Consider the following 22400-nt stretch of genomic DNA (forward strand, 5'->3'; position numbering starts at 1 on the left):
CTTTCCAAGGGCTGGGGTATTATTTCAGGATCTGCTGCGGGGGACGTTTTCTTTCTCTTCTTCCTTCTGACCTCCTGAAAGCCACTGGAATTTCAATTAGAGATGTCTTCAGTTGTTGTTGCTGGCGTTGTCATGTGAAGAGGGAGGAAGTTCAGAGGACTGGGGGTCCTCTGTCTTCACTTCAAGAACCTGGTGTTTTCCGACTTTATCGGGCCATTTTGTGTTTAGTATGTTGCCTAAATGCCTGAATAGTGCCAAACGTTCTTTAAAACTGAGATCGTCAAAAGGAAAATCCATGTCAAGGCGAAAGCTTTAGTGTGGGGGGAAAGACCTACCTTGTCCCTTTTGACCGCTACCGGAAAAATTACGTTACCGAAAACAAGTGTTACCTGCTCTGCTGAACGAGCACGCTGCTGACGCTACAGGAGAGATCAAACTCGCGTATAATATCTATTTTTACAGTAAAATATCTATAATATCATTTTTTCGAGATCAAAATCATCAAGCACATACTAGGCACCTCATCGTCACTCAAGATCTTTTTTCCTTCCATGATAGATCGATAGATCAAGATTTGCAAACGAATCATACCTTATCCTTATAAAGACTGGTTTAAAGGGGCGAAGCAATATTGCTTTTCCTATTCCCCGTTATCTGTAGAGACAGTGTATGGATAAGGTGTTATTGAGCTATTAAAGCTCTGATCATGGCAGGAGGGTAACAGCAATAGCCAAGCCTCAGTTAGAACTTCATTGGCTACAGCATTGCCATCCATTACCCTCCAAGGGTATTGGATTGAATGAATCATACCATTACTGTTTAAATAACATTATCTAATTTTCTGTTTGTAAATTAAAATGGTGTATAAAATTCAACACATTTTACACGCTCAATTTAGGGTCTAATTATATTTAGAAATAAAGTGGATTAATTAATTTTGTGTACATTATAATTTATAAGATTATAAGAAATTCTCCTCTTGCATTAATCCATGTTATAAAATGTGATCCCTAGACCAAATAAATAATATTTAAATAATAATCCAATATTTCACATTATTTGCGAAATGTTAACAATATTTCGTTTCTAACAACTGTGTTCAGATATCAACAGATGTTTGCAATGAATCCTGCTTTTTAATTTCTAGTGTTTACTGTTGGAAATGTTCACTTTTCATTTAAATTTTCTCCAATACCAAACTAAGCAGAGCTACAGCATAGTCTATCAGGAGTTAAACCAGCTCCACCTGGACGTGTTTCACCTTTAAAACAACGCTATCTTCTTTTTATTCCACAATAACTTCTTCTTGTACTTTCAGTCCTTTGAGCTCTTTTTCAAATATAAACTTGTTTACTATCTTCTCCACCAACCCAGCCTCAGTGATCTTCATTGATCTTTAAAACATAGAAACAAAAACAAATACCATGCTTAATGACAGCTATTTGAATAAGTATCTATCCTTTACTTCAATACATACAGAGTATGTATAATACATCGGAATATTTCATTATGGTTCATACCCATTCCACAAACTAATGATATAATAAATAAATAGAATTGCTGAAGTATTAATTATAAAATATGACTGCATCTATAATATTCTTTATTTTTTATATCTTGTAGCTGCTGAATTTTATTCTTTAATTCCATATTTTAGTCAGCAATTATTCCCCATTTTATTATTATAATAAAAATAAATTTAATATTAAATTTGGATTGTAAAATTACGCAATGAATGTGAATGTTTGTAAAAGTAGATATCGCAAATATCACTTGTGAAAACAAGATTTGCAACATAAAGTGACAAACGTAAAAAATATCTTAAAACAAGTGGTACAAATGTAATATCTTGCATTCTGGGAAACGAATACTATTCAGACCTGGCGATAAAAGTTCAAACTGATTTTATTTCATGTAACTTAAAACAGGTTAGTAAAGTAATATATTGCATTCTAGGAAACGAATGCAATTCGAACTTGGAGGGGGGGGGGGTATAAGTTCAACGTGATTTTATTTCATAGCACATGAAAGACGAATCCGATGTGTTACCTGCTTGGATTTTTTTTTTATTTATTTTTTTCAATTTAGATTAGTTTTAAGGTGCTGATATGTCGAGTATTGCATTTTTGGTGGGTCAAAAAAAGGAATGGGAATGACTATAAATAATGAATATCCAAATTTTAATTAAACTTTTCGAAAAGGTTCGAAATCCGTTAAAAGAACATGTAAGCAATGCTGAAAACATTAAAAAAAACCGAGTCCACATTGTAAAAAAAAGTGCATGTTTAGGGTTAACGGAGCTCCCATTTCTCCTTCAGAAGGGACGGCAGGAGGAGAACTTGTGATACTTCGCAGACATCGTCAGATATACTTATTCTCCGGACGCGTTGATAATAGGGATGCTTTCGCTTTTATATTTAATCCGTTTGATTGAAATTAAGGCCAATACAACGGTTACTATAAAGTTTGCGTATTACGACTGTTAACTACGTCTATCCGCCTGCTGCCATGTCTACTTTGCGGGATGAAAATCCTAGTAATTGGGAAGAAAAACTTTTTCACCTGATACCCCTGCCTTTGGATGAACTCTCCATCATATTATTGCACAGAAATACATGACGGCCATCCCATACATTAAATACGTTTTTGGGTAGGTCCCTTAATTAATAGACGTGGCTGAAAAACACCATTTCTCCAAACAGACAAATGGTCTTGTGAGACCACCCTCTTAAAACCCAGGACTTGGCTAACATCTTTGACTGACTCATTATCTCTGCCACAACTGATATTACGAATTTATGAGTCCTCCTGAATTGTTGAAACTGTCACCTCATATTTGAATTTCAAATTCTCTAGTAAACATCGAAATTTACAGATTTTGAATGTGATCATACCTCTTATATGTTGCTCCAAATGCTGCAAATTAGCTTACAAAAGGTCTCTTGATTCAGGTTTGATACCAATAGAAATTGTAAATTGTCCATAAAGTTATTTGAAATACGAGAATAAATTCAAATAAAGAAATCATGATTGCCCTAAAATGTTTACAATACAACCAAAAGAATGACAATTAGCACTTGCTGAAATAAGGCACATTTTGTATAAAAATGTACACGTTGAGGACTTGGTGGTACACTGGGAGGTACACCAAAGTAGCCTATGAACAGCTGATAAATTCAAAATTCACGAGTAGCATAGCCATTCCTGAGGGCATACAGTGGGAAGCAATTCTTTGTTCCTGTTGAGAAGGGCGTACTTACTCCATTTGCCATTCTACTATTTAGCTAGTAAGTCTTTTCCTACAGTAAAAAAAATAATGAAATTTATTACTGGCCTTCTTCTGAGTGTGCGTAGAAAACCAGTGCCCCCCCCCCCCCCCAGTGTATCGCACCATCCTCTATAGGCATCAAATGAAGAATATCTACAGATTTGAATGGATCTATTGCTCTTGTGCGATTTTGCTAAGCTATCCTTCCTCGGAAGATAAGCCTTCCTACCTCTTTGTCCCGGAACGAGGTCTCTTATGTACAGACCAACAGATGACTCCTCTGTGGCATGACCAGGCTATATCATCCTGGCAATTGAGGATGTTTTCCTGCAGCACAAAATGTCAGACTGGTAAACACATACTTCTCATTGATCGGAGAAGAGAGGAATGTGGACAGATGAAGTCGGAAAATGGTCGATGATCTAATTTTGTTCTAACAGGCTCCACTCATCCCAGAGGCTGATGACTTGTGAAGGACTGAGTCGGATGGACCTGATTTTTTCTGCCTTGTTTGACAGAAGAGACATCTACTCTCTTACAATTTACTGACCTTCATTCTAGGAACGGCACTGAGAACCTGCCGCATGATGTGATAATGCGACTCTCAGTAAAAACATCATTTAGCAGTTCAATTCTATGGAAAACAAAAGGCACAGGACCTAACATGTGAATGACAGAGATTTACTAGCGACACCTGTTGTTTCTCAGTGAGTTTCATTTCCTGTTTTTTTTCCCTGAGATGATTCCACTGATGCGCGAATTGAGTTATAGGTTCATCCTGTTGAGCGGAGAAAGAAACTGAAGATATGGCAGTGTTGCCATGATACCACGACACCATTAGTCCTAAACCCGCTCGTACGTGACTGTCGAGAGAGAACGGAAAATTAAAAAATCCAGATGTCCGTTGATCTACCGGAGCACTAATATCGTATGCTTAAGTGACCCACTTGTATTAGCCTACCTCTACTAACTGGAAAAAGAATCCAGGAGCAAACAGATGTGACACTCCTTTAAGACTACCAAGAGCGGGAAGAATCACCAATCCATTGGAAGGTGCTCGGTAGATGCTATCGATTGTCATTCTTATGTTTGGGCATAAAAATAGGCCTGAGAAGTTGAAATGGTATTTATGCAAGCTGCAATTATTTAGCAGAGAGAGAGACCAAGTGGTTCTTCCCACTAAACAAACAGGCCAAAAGAATATGCAGCATAACGCATAACGTTACTGATTCAAAGGTGAAGCCAATGATTTTATACTCCCTGCTGTCTGATAGGGATACAGTGAGGGGAAAAAATATATAAGCAGCGTGCTCAACCTGAAAGTTCATGGGGATTATGCATCGATATTGGAAATTAATATGGCTTGTGGTCTCTTGTGTTTGAATTGATCCGTTTAGTCAGTTCTTTGGGGTGAGTAGAAGTTTTTAGGAAGAACGTTGTTGCAAGAGATTATAGGAAAGAGTAGATATAAGGGATATTTATATCTCGATGAAGTTGAACGTCCCTGACAAACCATGGAGCATTTAGAATCAATCGTAAACACTTGTTTTGCACACGTTGCAATTTGAGAATATCAGTATTGCAGGTTCGGCTCAGGCTGGAGAGGCGTAAGTGATTATAGAACGAATCATCAGTGGTGTAGAAGCACTTTAATTCTGATGTTTAACTTGCTGTGTCTGTTAATTATGGGGCGAGGGCTTTAGCTTCCTTTGCACGTGAGGTCTTGATATGATGATTGAAATTTAATCTTTTTTCCATCATTACACCGCGATATTTTGTTTCTGTCTACCAAGGAATTTTGGTATTAAACAGGAAGAAGTTCCCTGTAGGAGAAGCCTATCTTCTAGTACAGAGCATGGCTGTTCTCCTTTGGGGGTTTACTTGTAATCTCCATTTGAAGAACCATTGCTCTAGCTTTAGAAGGTTTTCTTGAAATTTTTTAGTTTTTTAGCGTTGAATTGTACACAGTTCAAAGGGTAATCAGACCATGATTTAGTACGAAACTATTTAATATATTATCTTAAATACTTTCTCAAGTAAATTCTGAAAGTTTGCTTACAAGTTCGGAAACATTCTGCGTGGGTGTTGCGAGGCTGAGAAAGACAGCATACTAAGGAGCAGTCGAAGTGTTCGAATAGAAATCCGACACTGCAGTAGCATTCACTACATCATCCGCAAAAATGATCCACCCCACGTAGAACTTGGCAGATACTAGCACCTACAATATAACAACAACAGCATCGACCATATTGATTGATGCAACGTATTGAGTGGCCAGCTGATTGAAGACACTTATTAACAGAGTGTTGAAGCAATATGAGCCTCTACAGTAGATGATACGATTTGGAATGCTGAAAATGTCAAAGATGTTTTAGAAACACTTCATTTCGAATCATGTCTATGATACAAGAATTTTTATTAAAAATGTATGAGCCAGTCTCACATAGAAGTGGAAGGCTAAATCGAAACCTGGATTTTTTTTTCAGATCGCAAAACTGTCAGATCAACCAAGAACACCTGCAATAGACAGCAGTGAATTATAATGGAGTAAATAAAAATCTCAAAGATTTTTATTACTGCTATAGTTACTTGTAACTACTGTTCTAGGATATCCTTGTGGTAAAGTCCCTTGCATCCAAGATGGGATTCTACCAAGGTTTCTAAGACCGAAGGACAACGTTCAGTCGCTGTTGTGACTAGACTAAGAATGCTCTGTGAATCAAGGAATAAAAAAGAAGAAAATAACAAGTGACCCCAGTACTGCTTTCAGCCGATTTGTTGTCTGACTTCTATCTCTTTCCAATACTAAAAATCTTCCTCGCTGGTCAGAGTGTTTCTTCGAATCAAGAGGTGATTGCAGCTGTAGAGGGTATTTTGCAGATCTTATTGAGAACCACTACAGGGACCGGCACTACATGCACTATAACATTGGAATAAATGTATTAGTCTTAAGGGAGATTATGTTGAAATTTAAAAATATTTGTGAAATTATGAATTCATATTTTTCATTGTTAGGGTGAGAACTTTTCAGGCAACCCTCGTATATTTCAATTTTTTTCTGAATTTGCTTTAGTAAAGCGGGACACCATGGTAGCAAATACACAATTTTGCACATTGACCTGGAAGGTAAAAAAATGTTTTGGTAGAAATGCTGTTCGGAGGATGGAAGAATCCCAGGAATCGAAGGATGGCTGTAAAGGTTACGAAGACATTTAAAATTGATTGTGAGACGTCATTCAAAGAGTGGTTTCTTGATGCCACGGTACTATTCTACGCTGAGATATTTTAATGATATCTCGCAATCTATCAGTATTTCTCAAGGATGCTGTTACCTACATATTTAGGAAATGAGATGACTTCACCTTTTGTGTATGCGTTGCTGAATGAAAAACTTCCCCCTGGGATAGTCATATCGCAGAAATCTTCTTCAAAAATAAAATTAGATTTTTTTTTAATGGAAGCAAGACGCACTTCGTCGATCTTTTTCAATTAACATTGGGTGAATACATTTTACAGATAATTAGTATTGCATTTCTGGTGGATTTTATGAGGGGGGTCTGAAACTTTCTCAGCCTAACAATGAAAAATCGAATTTATAACTTCAAAATTTTGTTTATTTTTCAACATAATCTTCCTTTAAGACTAATACATTTATTCCTACGATGCTCCAACGCTATTATCCCGTCCATGTAGTGGTTCTCAGTAAGATCTGCAAAATACCCCTCTACAGCTGCAATCACCTCTTGATTCGAAGAAAAATGCTGACCAGCAAGGAAGATTTTTAGTATTCGGAAGAGATAGAAGTCAAAGGGAGCCAAATCTGGAGAATAGGGTGGATGTTCCAAAATTCATAGCGCTGATCCCTTAATCTTCCCATTGCCAAAAATATTTTGTTGCCGGGTGCATTGTCCTGATTAAAGATGATTTTTTTCTTCTGCAAACCAGGTCTTTTCTCAAGGATTTTTGGTCTAGTCTGGTTAAAAGATCGGAATAATATTCCTCGGTTATTGTTTTACCATTTTCAAGATAATTAATAAACAATATGCCTTCACCATCCCAAAACACCGATGCCACGACCTTTCCTGCTGATGGAACCGACGTTTTCTTCTTTGGCGATGAACAACCGGCTTCCGTCCACTGTTTTGACTGCTGTTTGGATTCTGGTGTGTAATTGTGAATCCAAGTCTCATCCATAGAAATAAATCGGCGCACTAAATAAGTTTTATTCTTGTTAAAACGCTCCAAGCACTGTTCAGAGATTTTCATGTGAGTGCTTTTTTTGATTTGCTGTGAGCAAGCGCGTCACCCATCTTGCTCAAAGCTTTTTCATTTGTAATTCTTCATTCAAAATATATTCTACACGATCTTTGAAAATGCCTATAGTGTCAGCAATTTAAAGCACTTTGATTCGACGGTCATCCAATAACATATCGAGTACTTGATCAATGATTTCTGGTGTTGTTATACTTTTTGGACGTCTTTCACTTGAATCAACTTCAAGGCTGGTACGGCCACGTTTACACTCGGCAGCTAATTTCTTAATTGTCGAAAACGAAGGAAAGGAGTGCCCATAAACTTTTATGAACTTTGAATGAATTTCTTTTGGCGTTAAACCTTCTTTTACGAAGAATTTTATAACCGCACGATACTCAATTTTATCCACTTCAGGGGATACAGACAACACGTTTGCTTCAGACAGATGTATGAAACAAACGACTTGATAGAATGACTCGCAATTTCACATGGATGCTTATGACAGATGTAACAACGTAGGAAAAAAAAATAGTGCCGATAGTGTTGTCATCTATGGTCGAGGCCGAGAACTGAAGCTATTCCTAAAATTCTAAGTGGGAAATATGCTTTTGCTTTTCTGTATAGCTTGTTATCTCTGAGGATGCTGTCCAGTTTCGCAGGTCGAAACAATTTCTTCTTATCGAAAGATACATTTCACCTGATTGGAAACATGTTTCTGCTTCCTAAAGGTCATCAGTGCAGGGAGCAATTCTACATCAAGTAAGAAAGAATTTTCTTTGGCTTTCTTAAACACAAGCCCTAACGTCTTTATAACAGAAAGATATATTAAAGTATATTGTTATTACTCTCTGACCACAGATGCTAGAGTTCTGGGTGGCAGATTGCCAAGAAGAGTCAATTCGTGTTGAAGGGGAGAAAGAAATAAGGCGATGTACAAATTCGTCACCAACACGTGAGTTATACGTAAACTTTTTTAACTGCTGTACATGCAAAATAGTTACCACTTTAAAAACTAGAATTTTTATAAATGAAAAGCTAATTTTCCGACGTATAATAATAAACACTCATTCCAAGAAACGCATTGATTACCCTATCATCGGAATGGATTTGCCTTCTTCTGCCATGCGCAGAATTGTCGAAGGGTCTCGCATCTCTTGTCGGACAATATACATATCTCTGTTTAATATGATTATATATGAATTATCCATTTTAAGGTATAATTCATTTTTTTAAAATTATACACTACCTGATAAAAAGTTTTCGGACACCCCTTTAGTGTAGTGGATACGGCTATGTGTAACACAATCATGCCCCATACAGGAATAAAAGGACGCACGTGGTTGTGTAATCTTCATAGACAAATATTGACTCAAAAAGTCAGGGACTTTCAGGGCATTTCAATATTGAAATGCCGTCACTTGGAATAATAATAACACATCATGAAATTGGAGCAACACACACAACTTAAAACTTATTTATTTGTAGAATTTTTTCCTACATTTCTGAGTTATTCTCAGTTCATAATTACAGAATGATAATCACCCACCTAGAGTCCACGCGGTTAGTGCTTCGCAAACATATGTCTGGGGAAGGAGTGTCCTAGGTTCGATTCCCTTCGAGGATATGGGGAGCTTAAGGATCTTCCTCAGCCATAGCCGAGTTAGCCGGTCTTGGGCTTGTGCAACAGAGTTTTTCCCTCAGTTTATCAGGGGTTTTTCATCCCGCAAGCAGGCAAACCGACCCCATGAACCCACACGGATACAGTCATGAATATCGCCTTTAGGGGATGAAGCAGAGGAGTGGCGAACCGGCTGCATTAATACGCCAGTAACCCCTCATTAGGAGGGGACTCAACCCGTCCTGGACGGATGAGAAGGATACGATAATCACACAATAACAGAAAGTTGTATAAAGCATCACCTAGTAGCTAAAGTAAGACGAATAAAACGAGAGACTCTCTTTTCTTTAAGTTTCACTAAACTTTCGATATTAGTTCTCTATATTTTAATATTTCATTTATAAGACGAATTCCACTTTTGAGAATACACTTTAGTTTGCCATTTAAAATGTATTATTTATTTATTATGCCATCGAATTATTCTTCTAATTTAAAGTGTTGTAAACGATGGCCGTTATTAAGCATGATATTCTTTCTTGTTTCTGTGTTTTGAAGGTCAATGGAGATCATTGAGTCTGGGTTGGTCAGTAAAATAGCAGACAAGTACGTGTTTGAAGAAGAGCTCAAACGTATCAGAGCACGAAAGGCAGTTTTAGTGGAAAAAAATCAATGAGGAGAGGCTTGTTTTAAAGGTGAAACACACCCAAGTGCCGCTATGTTTATTCCTAGTTGGCTATGCTGTGGCAGTGCTTGGTTTGATATCGGAGGTTTTAGTTGCAAAAGTCACTATGCCATAAAAACAAGCACGGACACCCACAGCTATTTACCCAGAAGATTCCACAAGCGCCTAAACGACTTGAAAGTAAAGAAACGTGTTTTGTTAGTTAAAATTATTAAAGCCATCCGAACACAGGTGTCAACGACGAAGTGAAATATTGCGTTATTAATTGTATTGTTTCTTCGCACTTTATTTTGCATTTCAGCACTAATGAAAGAAAGAATATAATTGCTTATAAAAATGATATAAATAAAATAAAACGATAAAATGCCTTTTTAATTTAAATTTACTTATTTTTTGTTAATTTATAAACTGTATTTAAATTTTTATATGCAACAGGAAGATAGTTTAAACTACAAATGCGATCGGGACGTGTTTTACATATGAAGAAATATTGCAATTGCACAGTTTGTACTGTTGACAGATGTACACTGTTTGGTAAGAAGTCAACGGATGCCTTCTTGGGCAAGATGATTCGTGTCACGTAACGAGTCACATCTTTGTATAAATGAGGCTTCCAAATTAGTGTAACGGAGTCCGGGTGAAAGGGCTGCGAGAAAGGAACTGACGCAGTTTGACGGAGAGGATGCCATGTTGCAAGCCTATCTGTTAGGCAAATTGGGTCATCCCAGGTCCACAATCACTGATACCATACAGAGATGGAAGCGCAGAGATCACCTGCAATTGTCAGCCGACTCGTTGAATACGGAGTTCCCAGCACAGACTAGAACACGAATCTGCACAAAACATTCAGAACCCAGATTCGCAACATGTGTTTCCATGGTAGGACCAAAATATTCAAGCCCCACATTGCCAGAATCGACATGCAGCGATGTGTTCAGTGGTGGAAAAAGCACGTGCAGTGGTACGTGGATTGGAGAAGCTGCGTTATGGAAATACGAATCATGCTACATACTGTACCAAGCAGATGGACGAGTATGGGCGAATTCCCGGGGAAAGTCACTTAACCAGAGTGCGTAACCCCAACTATGAAATTCGAAGGTGGCGGTATGATGTATGTTCCTGGTTTTCCTGGTTTGGCCTCGAAGTTCAAGGCCAAACAATGCAATGCTTTACTTTATGGCGTTTCCAGGGAACTGACCATTGCCTCTTTCATAAGATAACGCACCGTGTACTAAGGCCGCTACTGTAACTATGTGGTTTGTGGACATCACCACACTTCACTGGCCTCCACAGAGCCTTGATCTCAACCCTACTGAACATCTGTCGGATGACGTGGAACGACGGGGGTGAAATCAATGGACGTCTGCCCGCAAGAGTCCAGTACCTCGTTATTGCCTACACGAAGAATGGTCCAAAACTACCATCGATCGCTATCGTACGCGTGTGAAAAGCGTAATGATTGCTGGAGTCGCCGCAATGAAAACAGGTCCCTACATCGTATTAAGTTGGGCGCCATGACTGTTTGTTCCTCACACTACGATGTCCCTTGACTTCTTTTCAAGCAGTGTATGTGTTTGTTTCGTTATTTCGGAAATAACAATCTCTCGGAATTTCATTTATGTTTTGTTTATAAACTACGATTAAGTCAACATTTTAAATAGATAACATAAAATATGAATATGTGGACTACTATACGCAGATTTGGTCTTCTGGGTTCCAAGCGGATGAAAAAGCTGCGGAAAACCGCAAAGAAGCAGGCCTTTCCGCATACCAGTCCACACAACAAAGATGACATCGGGGTTGTGGCTTGTATATGACGAGGACAAGTTGAGAATATGTGCACTGCAGACACTTCTAATCATAAAAAAGAAGAGTGATACGAGAGAGGTCTTTGAAGTACTGAAAGATGAGGAACTTTTTCGTTATATGGAAGGTGGGGAGAGAACAGGAATGCATCTGTGGAAGTTGAGTTTCTGTGCAGTTAAGAGACACGAGAGCTAGGGCTCTTACGAAGCAGTGAGTGAAAGTTTGAAGAGTGAATGCATCCATTGTGAATGATTTTAAGATAGGGTAGGGCATCTGAAAAGGGTGATCTATCGCCTCTCTCGATAAGCCTTTGATGACATTATTATCCCTGTTCATTCCTTTTTTTAATTGTTAATTAATTTTTTTATTTTTATTTTACCTATAGACATCACAAAAACGCTAGTGTGTTCGAGATGATCATCATGCACAAATATTTGATTACCATTTATTAACACAGCAACTAATTCTGACAGTAAAAGTCTAAAGAAGACAATTCTCGAACTCTTTATCTTCACTGTATTTTTATTATATCTTGGATCACCGAGTCGCGGCAAACTCCTACTATCAGTCTCTTATATATGCTTTACAGTAACCGACAAACCTGAAATAAATTTCTGCGCTGTCTTATGTTGGATAAATTCATCAGACTCAAAATAACCAGCCGATTCTCATAACTATTTCAATATGACCTCTCTGCACAATCAGTGCACCTTGGGTTACGAAAGCAAAATTGTGATTACTTGTAATACGATATTAGTATGACCAAATTTCCTATAAACGGAGACGCACAAATCATTGTGTACATTAACTATGACCCAAAGTTATTTCCTTTCAGGTATTATCCATCTAACACTCAATCGGCAGTCACACTTATCTACTGATGATTTTCGATATGCCTAATGAGGCAGATGTGACTTTTTACGATAGTGACAGAGAGTAGCAGTCCCTATTTTCACAGATCCCACTTCTGGACTCCTTTAAGGTAGGAATGTTCACTACAGCAGCCCCATAGTGCTTGAATCTGTTTTAGTACTCACAAATCTGAAGACATTGGACAGATCTAATTCAATAGCATGGACCCATGAATATCGGAAGGTTACGTTCTGTAAAGTCTCTTTCGCCATTCTGGCATGAATGTGTGCAATGTTCCCCCCACCCCTCCAGCCAGCAAGTCTTGTTTTCATCCATTATGCTTATTCTGGTATTTCCTCTTGACTTTGCTGCTTACAATATCCCTTCCAGCGGATAAAACTCACAGAATCTCTCACAAGAAATTTCTCCATCACGAGGAGGTAGTAATCCACAGCAGAGATAATCCAAGAGAGCTTTCATCTTGTCAAATCGCAATTACCTGCATTTTTTCACACTTAATTGAATTCTTTACTTCTCAAACAGCATGTAATTATTGTAATCGCTTTAAGTTGTTTTAATTAACCAGTGTTTACATGTTCTATTATCCTTATCCCTTTTTTCTATATCTAGGAAACCTTATCTGGATAATCTTAAAATTACAGCATACCAATGTGGCTAGCTGTATCTTTGAGTTATTGGTCAATCATCCTGCAGACATTTTTCGAAAGCCAGCGGTTTGTAACTTTTAAAATATCTAACAAAAGTAACATTAAATGCGAATATTTCCAACAATTGGATATTTTTGCTATTCAATAAACAAAGAGACATTTGACGCAACAATGGGCAAAATCATTTCATAGGGTTTGGCAGAAAGTAACAAAACGAACTTAAACATTGGATTATTTATTACACCTTTTTTGAACGAGTATGTTACCAAACTCGTCATTATCTAAATTATCAACAGATCTTCGAGAAGCTGTTGATGTTCTTTTGAATTCTCCAGAAACAAACCAACAGACTCAAATCCAGTATGAAGAAAGTAGCATGCGAACTATTTTGGATTTATATCATAAATGGAAGGAAGAGAAAGATTCCTCGCGTTGGGATAAAAGTGGAGAAATGACGGCGAAGTGGTCTGCTGACATGAGGGAGTTTCAAGCACACGTGGTTTATTCTCTGGCTAAGGTGTGCTTCTGGAAGAACCAAGATCAATATATGGACATCGCAGCAGAAGTTCTAAAGTGCATGTTGCTCTGTGACTGCTATTCTCAACTTGACATCCAAGAGCGTTGTTACCCGGATGTAATAAAGCCGTCATGGGAGTGGCCGGGTCATGACGTCCCTGTTAGACGATCACGTCAAGAGTCTCCTCTTTCCTATTTCCTACGCGTGGCGAATTCCACTCGTTTGACGTTTGCTGATGGCTTGCGATTTGGCCAAATCTTCTGTGCCATCCACAACGCGTTTTTCGTGAGGTTTTCCTTTACGATAATGAAAGTGGCGTTACAATACGGAACGAATATTAAGTGCGGCCTTGCCACGGACCAGCAGGTCAGTTATGAGGTGGAAATATGTATTTTTATTGTGATCAATATATTTTCAAGCAGGCTGACAGATGATAGAGGTACGCAGCTACAGAGTTTTCTGGACCGGCTTGAAGGTTCTCGAATGGCCCTTCGCGTCTCCCCTCAACTGTCGCTTGGAATTCTACAAACTGCCATAGACCAAATAGGTTCGGGTTTTTCCGCATTATCCTTCTTAAACTTGGCATTTCCGTGGCTTCCTTTGCTCAAACAGAGATGCCTGAATCCTTCAAAACTCGCCCATCTTTGTCGGTGTGCAATAAGAAGCTGTCTTTATGAGAACTGGCAGCTTCCCGATGGAATCTATAGACTGTCCATTCCTAAACACATTCGCGAGTATCTTGACCTTCAGCGGGATTGACGGTCTCGCCGAGAAGGTTTTGTGGACTCATTGGTGATTTCATCCCTACTACGTCACTCATTTCATCATCCACATTGCAGGTCAGCAAAATAAAATGAGTTTTTAAGCATGCAAGTTGCATTTTAAGTTATTATCCATTAGTGTTGCTTTTTGTGCAATATTTTAATTTTTTTTTTGTTTTCTGTCAATGAATATCAACGTTCTCCTTATGATTGAATTATATGAAATTCAAAAGATTTGCCAGGCATAGTTAAGCAAGAATCCACTAGGTGGAGGCTGCATTAAACAAACAAACAACAAAAAAAAAAAAACGGAAATCTTTCAATGAAAAATTACAATGAAAAAAACCCACGGCCTGATGTGCTAAAGGTTTACAAAGTGTCTTAGTTCGGAGATACATAAAACGTGTGCTGGGGAGCTAAGAATCCCCGAAAGCTATCGTAGGAATGTGCACAGGGAAACTGAACCAAATTGAAGAGTTGAAGTGTTTTTAATTAAATGAAGTGGTTAAAGCTGCGAGGATCAGTATTATGTCAGTAAAGTGCGTCGTTCTCAAGCTTGCTTTCCTGGCAGCAGAGCAATCTTTCCATTTGCAAAAGCTTCATAGAACTCTGATGATATTTTCATCAGAGCAAGTTGTCAGAAAGATCGCTTGAAATGGCAGCGAATACAAAAATATGATAGCCTAACCCTTACCTACTTCGCCGATAAATTTATACCCAATCAGTGGCGTTTTGAAGAATTGGTATAACCCACGCTACACCGATTCTATGCTGATCTAACTCAGATCAGAATTACCTTCGTAATGTACAATTATACGTCAATGGCTGGGGGCGAAAGATACTGTGAGCGAACAGGACTGCAGACGTTGACCTAGTCAGCTGATAATCCCAATGTGATTATCAGCTGACTAGGTCAACATCTCTATTTAGGCCAAATTTGGCATAAATAAGATATTAGAATAGAGGATATTATAGATCCATCTATATTCTATAGAAAAAAAAAAGACTTAAATGTTTCTGACGTAACCCGAGGGCTTATGAGAATATAACCTTGGGCATCAAAGATGTCTTTTTGCACTACTCTAGCCAATTTCGAGACAGTTTAAGTCTCGTCCAACGTTTGGGTATAACATATGGCTGAATGGATTCGTATTATCCTCTATTTCAGCGTTTCCCAAATGGTGGGTCACGACCCGGCACCGGGTCAGGAAAGCTAAATTCCGGGTGGCCTAAAAAAGACTCTCGAAAATTTAAATGTTTCGTTTTTGGGTTTCTTTTTTTCACGAAACTCTAAAATACAAATCAATAGCGTTTAATCGGGGCTAATGAATAAATCATTTAATTAATAGAGACAAAAAACGGCTCCGTCCGCGTCGCCATTTCACAGTCTCTTTGTTCGCGGTAAAGTAGCTCAACTAATGGCGAGGCTGCGTCAAGATTACCCAGTTTTGACAGAAAAAGGGATAAAAATTCTAATGCCTTTTGTCACAACGTTAAGTGTGAAACAAGCTTTTCAACACTGGTTTTTCTAAAAAACAAATATAGAAACCGAGTGGAAGTCGAACCGGATTGAAGAATAAAGTTATCATCTTTTCCTCCAAACCTGAAGTTTCTAGTTAACTAACGGCATCACACTTCTCATTAATAAATTACTTGGTTTTAGTTTAATTTCTTTAAACTATTGTAAGAGTAAATGATTCTTTATTGTAATAATAATAAATGAAAACTCCATGAACATTCAAATCTGTTTTATTTTCCCTATTGGCCTTAAAAAGTTTAGTGGGTCACGAAGATGAAGTATTTAAATAACCGGGCCACAGAAAAAAAGTGTGGGAAACCTTGCTCTATTTTATATTTTTAATATAATTTTCAGCTGATCTGTAGTCTGTTTATTATAGCAGGATGACCATTAATGAAATAGCGACATCAATTTGTGACGTTTTTTATTTTTAAAAGGAATAAGCATTTGGTAAATGCCTACAAAGAACATTTTAGCTTTTATGAAACTAAAAATATTAAAACTTCTGCGTTCTTTGGAGAGATTTATCATAAAATATATCCCAACGTATCAAAATGAATTTAATTTTGTTTCTTAGTTGGATGTAGCATGCATTAAGAGATGATTTATTCTTCGTTCTCTTAGAGTTTGCATGACGAATGGGATGGTGGTAAATCCAGTTCACTCAGTTGCTTATGAGAATAATTTTTGGCATCAAAGATGTCTGGGTTCACTAATGTTATCATAAAGAAATCATTCCGATGAAGTTGCATCGATTGAAATATTTTCTATTTTGTGGTCTTTCAAAATTTTTAATATCACGACTTCTTTTGTTAGAACAGCTTTAGCACTGTGGTTAACAACACGTATATCCCACTAGACACACGTCAGCAACAGCATTACATGTGCTTTAATTCTGTAGTGAACTGGGAGTTCAGAGTTATTATATGAGATTGCAAATGCCACGTTGATTCTACAGTCTTCATACAGTCAACGACTGTACCCTTTAATTAGTATAACATGTCGTTGTCTTAATGATATTCTAGATGTTACAAGCCCCACTTTCTTAGCAGATTAATAAGAATAAACTACGGGAGTTATGGTCGTAAGCTGGCGAAGAGCGATGGTTCGCACTTTTTTTTTGCTTCAAGTTAACCCTTTAACCACACGAAAGTAGTTAAACTACGATTTAAAACTTGGATTGTTTTGTCTGCAAATTCATGAAGAAATTTCACGACTGAAGCATCTTTCTTTTAATTATTACTTTTGAATAATCTTTTATAATCTCAAGAAGAAGTTACTCTAATCGATGGGATGGGGAGATTTGAACTGGAATAGCAGCTTTGAGTTAGTTGTGCAATTGCTACTCTTGTTTGGGAGCATTATTCAAAAATTACATTACGAGCTTAATATGATGATTTTCCAGTTGTTCGGGCACACACACACACACACACACACACACACACACACACACACACACACACACACACACACACACACACACACACACACACACACACACACACACACACACACACACACACACACACACACACACACACACACACTAAGCTCTGGTAACATGTTACATGAATTTCCTCTTTCGCATTTGGCTCAATGCGTGCTTTTCATTTTCATCAATATTCAAAAATATTTATTTTCATCAATCACGATGAAAATAAATATTTATTTATTGAGATTTCGCTCTTTTATAGTTCTTTGGATTGGTATGTTTAACACTGATGAGAAAAACAAAGGTGAAGAATAAAATGAAGTATATAAAAAAGGGAGAAACACAACAATTGTTTTAAGTAACATTCATGCCTGTTATTCGACATACACTACTTGGAAATAAATCAACGGGCACCATAGTGTGAGGAACAAACAACCTTAATAAGATGTAAGATCTCGTGTCGCTGCAATTACTGCAGGAATCCTACGAGGCGTACTTTCCACACGCATAATAGCGATCAAAGGGAATTTTTGGACCATTCTTCCTATAAGCATGTAATGAGGTCGTGGACCACTGTCGTGCAGAGGTACCCTGACCTCACCAGATGCTCCAGTTCATCCTACAGATATGCAATTGGGTTGAGATCAAGGTTCTGTGGAAGCCAGTCAAGTGTGGTCAGATTCATGCTCATAAAGCATGCAGTCACAGCCACATTGTGAACGGTGGATTGTCCTGCTGAAAGACATACTGTCAGGGCCATAGAAACGCCACAAAGTAGGAAGCATTTCATTGTACAAAATGTTCAGTACCTGTCGGAGTTCAATGTTCGTGGCACCACAAACACAGGTCCGAGGAAAAACCTGGAAAAACAGGGCCATACATCACACTGCCACTTCCCAGTTTCACAGTTAGGGTTACGCATTTCTGGTATGAGACGTTTACAGGGCATCTGCCATCCCCTTCACCTGCTTGATAGAGGGTGTATCGTGATTCCTAGCTCCATAACACAGCTTTCCAACCTTCTACGACCCACTGTGCACGCTCTTTGCTCCACGGAAGACGACACTGCATGTTCGATCGAGTAATGTGGGGGCTTACATTTTACGGTCCTACCATGGAAACTCATTGTGACCCTCGCTTATGTTTGTGCAGATTCGTAGAAGCATGGAACTCCACGTTCAACATGTCTGCCGACGAATAGCGCCTTTTTTCCCCCACATATTATCCTTCGGAGAGTCCCACGGTCACGATCGGTGAGTGTGGTGGGTTCTGCACTGTGTAAAGCACTTGCAGTTGCCTCCCTGCGCTTCCATTTCAGTGTCATCGCCTCTTTCAAAATCCCTCAGTTCCCTGCTCGCAGACGTTTCACACGGACACAGTTGGGCGACTGACTTGGGAGCGTCAGGTTCTCCAAATTCAAACACGTGGCTCGTTACTTGACACAAGCAGTGTGTGTTTGTGTGTGTGTGTGCGCGGGGGGGGGGGATGGTAAGCTGTTATTACCGTGTGCAAAAAGAAGTTACAATCATAAAGGGGAACGAATCATGCCAAAACGTTCAGAACCTTTCGATTTATTGCTGCATCACATTAAAAACCTAATTTAATATAAGAATACTTTTTCTTCATTTTTCAAGAAATGTATTATTTAATTCTTAATCAACTAAGTTGTAGCAAAAATAATATTAAAGAATGTAATTTATCGAATCAAATAAATTTAGGAATTAAAGTGTTATTATTAAACTAAATCATTGAATACCTTTTTGTTATTTACATAAATCTGATAGGAATGAAACGTTTCCTTCATATTCCAGTTTGGATTGAGTGAATCAATCGACCGTGATTGATTCATTCAATCAAATTACTTTGGAGGGTAATGGATGCAATGCTGTAGCCAGTGAAGTTCCAACTGGGCTATTGCTGTTACCCTCCTGCCATGATCAGAGCTTTAATAGCTCAATAACACCTTATCTCTACACTGTCCTCTACAGATAACGGGGAAGATGAAAAGCATTCTTGCTTCGTCCCTTTAAGCCAGTCCTTATAAGGATATTCCAGTTTGTAATTCAAAAGAATGAATTAGCATAGTATATAACATATTCTTGATTAATAAATGCCTTTCTTGGTTAGTAATTTCTTGGAAAGTATTGGAAGGGACAAAATATTTGCCTGCGTAACCTGAAATGGAATTGAAAATCTGCAACAGTAATCTGTATGAAATATATTGCGTTATTTTTAATTTCGTTGACTAAGGGAGTAAATATGCCTTTTTTAACTGTTTTTGTCCTAGAAAAGACAAATCTGCAAAAGATAATTTTTGTAGCCATAATTTAATTTTGATTATCCTATATATATATTAATCAATTAAGAAAGTCCCTCCTTTTCTCTTTCTATCTATCTCTATCACTCGCAATCCAAAATATCAATCAACTGTAAGTTTTTTTTTTCAACTTGACCAACGCGATCCTTCAAATTTGAATTTCTCACTACATTTCTGATTACAATGTGTGATGATTTTGCCCTCCACGAAGTGACTTTGGCTGTTAGTATCTCAGTAAACAAAACAATTGCTCCGACAGCGTAGCCAATTAGAAGTCCAAATAAAGCCACTTGGATGTGTTTCACCCTTAAAACAGGATTAAACACGTCTTCTGCTTCCATGTTCTGTTTTTCTTTGACTCCTTTCAGTTCTTTTCGAATCCTGTATTCGTGTACTATCTTATCCACTAGCCCAGCCTCAAGGATCTTCATCGTTCTGAAAATAAAATAATATATTTTATATATTAAAAACATACAAACTTTAAAAAACTCTAAAAATAAAAAACATATGGAATTAATAAAAAAACTTCACACTTTAAATTTTTACTTAACAACAGAATTTATAGTTCACTTTTCACTAAAAGAATTTCAGACCATCTACTAGGATGGTCTGAAAAGTTCTCGTTATCGAACATAGATGTCGACACTATCTGCACGATTTTCTTATTCTACTTTGTTACATCTGTCATAAGCATCAATGTGAAATTGCAAGTCATTCTATCAAGTAGTTTGTTTTATACAGCTGTCGGAAGCAAAAGTGTTTTCTGCATCCCTTGAAATGGATAAAATTGAGTATCGTTCGGTTTATAAAATTCTTTGTAAAAGAAGGTTTAACGCCAAAAGAAATTCATTCGAAGTTCATAAACGTTTAGGGGCACTCTTCTCCTTCGTTTTCGACAATTAAGAAATGGGCAGAGGAGTGTGAACGTGGCCGTACCAGCCTTGAAGATGATTCACGTGAAGGACGTCCGTCCAAAAAGTGTAACAACACCAGAAATCATTGATCAAATGCACGCTACGGTATTGGATGACTGGCTAGTCAAAGTGCATGAAATTTCTGAGACTATACGCATTTCAAAAGAACGTGTAGGATATATTTTGCACAAAGAATTGCAAATGAAAAAGCTTTGCGCAAGATGGATGCCGCGCTTGCTTTCACTTACTTAATCCTCTTTACTCCATTTGGGAGCAAAGGTCATCCACCACCATTTTGCACCGGACTCTTTTTTTTTGCTTCTGCTTTTATTTGGTTCCAGTTTTTATTAATATTTGATATTTTTTTCAGTATTGTTCTTTTCCATGTTTCTCTTGGCCTTCCTCGTCTTCTTTTATCCCGTGGGTTCCAATCTAGGGCCTGTTATACTATTATTTTATCTTCTTTTCTCAACACATGCCCCAACCATCTCCATTTACGTTTCTGTTGCAAAGTGGGTTTCTGGTTTGTTCTCTGCCGTAGTTCTTCTTTTGATATTTATTTTGGCCAATATATTCCCAAAACACTTGTTTAGGAAAACCTAGACATTGATAACTATCTTTCTGTTTAACATCCAAGTTTCTGATCCATACATTAGTATTGCCTTTACATTTGAGTTAAATTTTCTCATTTTAGTTTTTATAGACAAATTCTTGTTTTTCCAAATATTTCAAAGTTGGTTGAAAGTTGAATAAGCCAGCTGTTTCCTTCTATTTATATCTTCGGTAGTTTCTCCTTTTATTGATACTATTGAACCAAGGTATATGAATTGTTCTACTTCTTTAAGCGGTATTTCTTCTATCGTTATTTGTTTATTTTGCTTCGCATTTATTTTCATCAACATTGTTTTTTTTTTATTTATCCTAAGACCAACTTTTTTGGCTGTTTCTACAAGTGTTGTTGTTTTTTGTTCTATATGTTGGTGCTTCTGTGAAAGTAAGCAGATATCATCTGCAAAATCTAGATCGTGGAGTTGATTTTGAAGTAACCATTGTAATCCTGGCCGCGCTTGCTCACAGCAGATCAAAAAAGCATTCGCATGAAAATCTCTGAACAGTGCTTGGAGCGTTTTAACAAGAATAAAACTGAATTTGTGCGTCGATTTATTACTATGGAGGAGACCTAGATTTACCATTACACACGAGAATCCAAATAGCAGTCAAAACCGTGGACAGAAGCCGGTTGTTCAGCGCCAAAGAAGACAAAGTCGGTTTCATCAGCAGGAAAGGGCATGGCATCGGTGTTTTGGGAAGCTAAAGGCATTTTGTTTATTAATTATCTTGAAAAGGATAAACGAATAACCGAGGAATATTATTCCAATCTTTTAACCTGACTAGATGAAACAATTCTTGAGAAAAGACCCAGTTTGCAGAAGGAAAAAATCATCTTTCACCAGGACAATGCACCTGCCCACAAAGGTGTTTTGGCAATGGGAAAATTAAGGGATCTGCACTATGAATTGTTGGAACAGCCACCCTATTCTCCAGATTTGGCTCCCTCTGACTTCCGTCTCTTCCCAATACTGAAAATCTTCCTCGATGGTCAGCGTTTATCTTCGAATCAAGCGGTGATTGCAGCTGTAGAGGGGTATTTTGCAAATCTTACTGAGAATCGCTACAGGGACGGGATAATGGAGCTGGAATAAATGTATCAGTCTTAAGGGAGATTATGTTGAAAAATAAAAATAATTTTTAAATTATAAATCCGTTTTTTCATTGTTAGGCCGAGAACTTT

The sequence above is a fragment of the Typopeltis vanoorti genome, chromosome 17 (assembly GCF_054136105.1).
Source record: "Typopeltis vanoorti isolate ZY-2024b chromosome 17, IOZ_Tvanoo_1.0, whole genome shotgun sequence".
In the NCBI taxonomy this organism is placed as follows: Eukaryota; Metazoa; Arthropoda; class Arachnida; order Uropygi; family Thelyphonidae; genus Typopeltis; species Typopeltis vanoorti.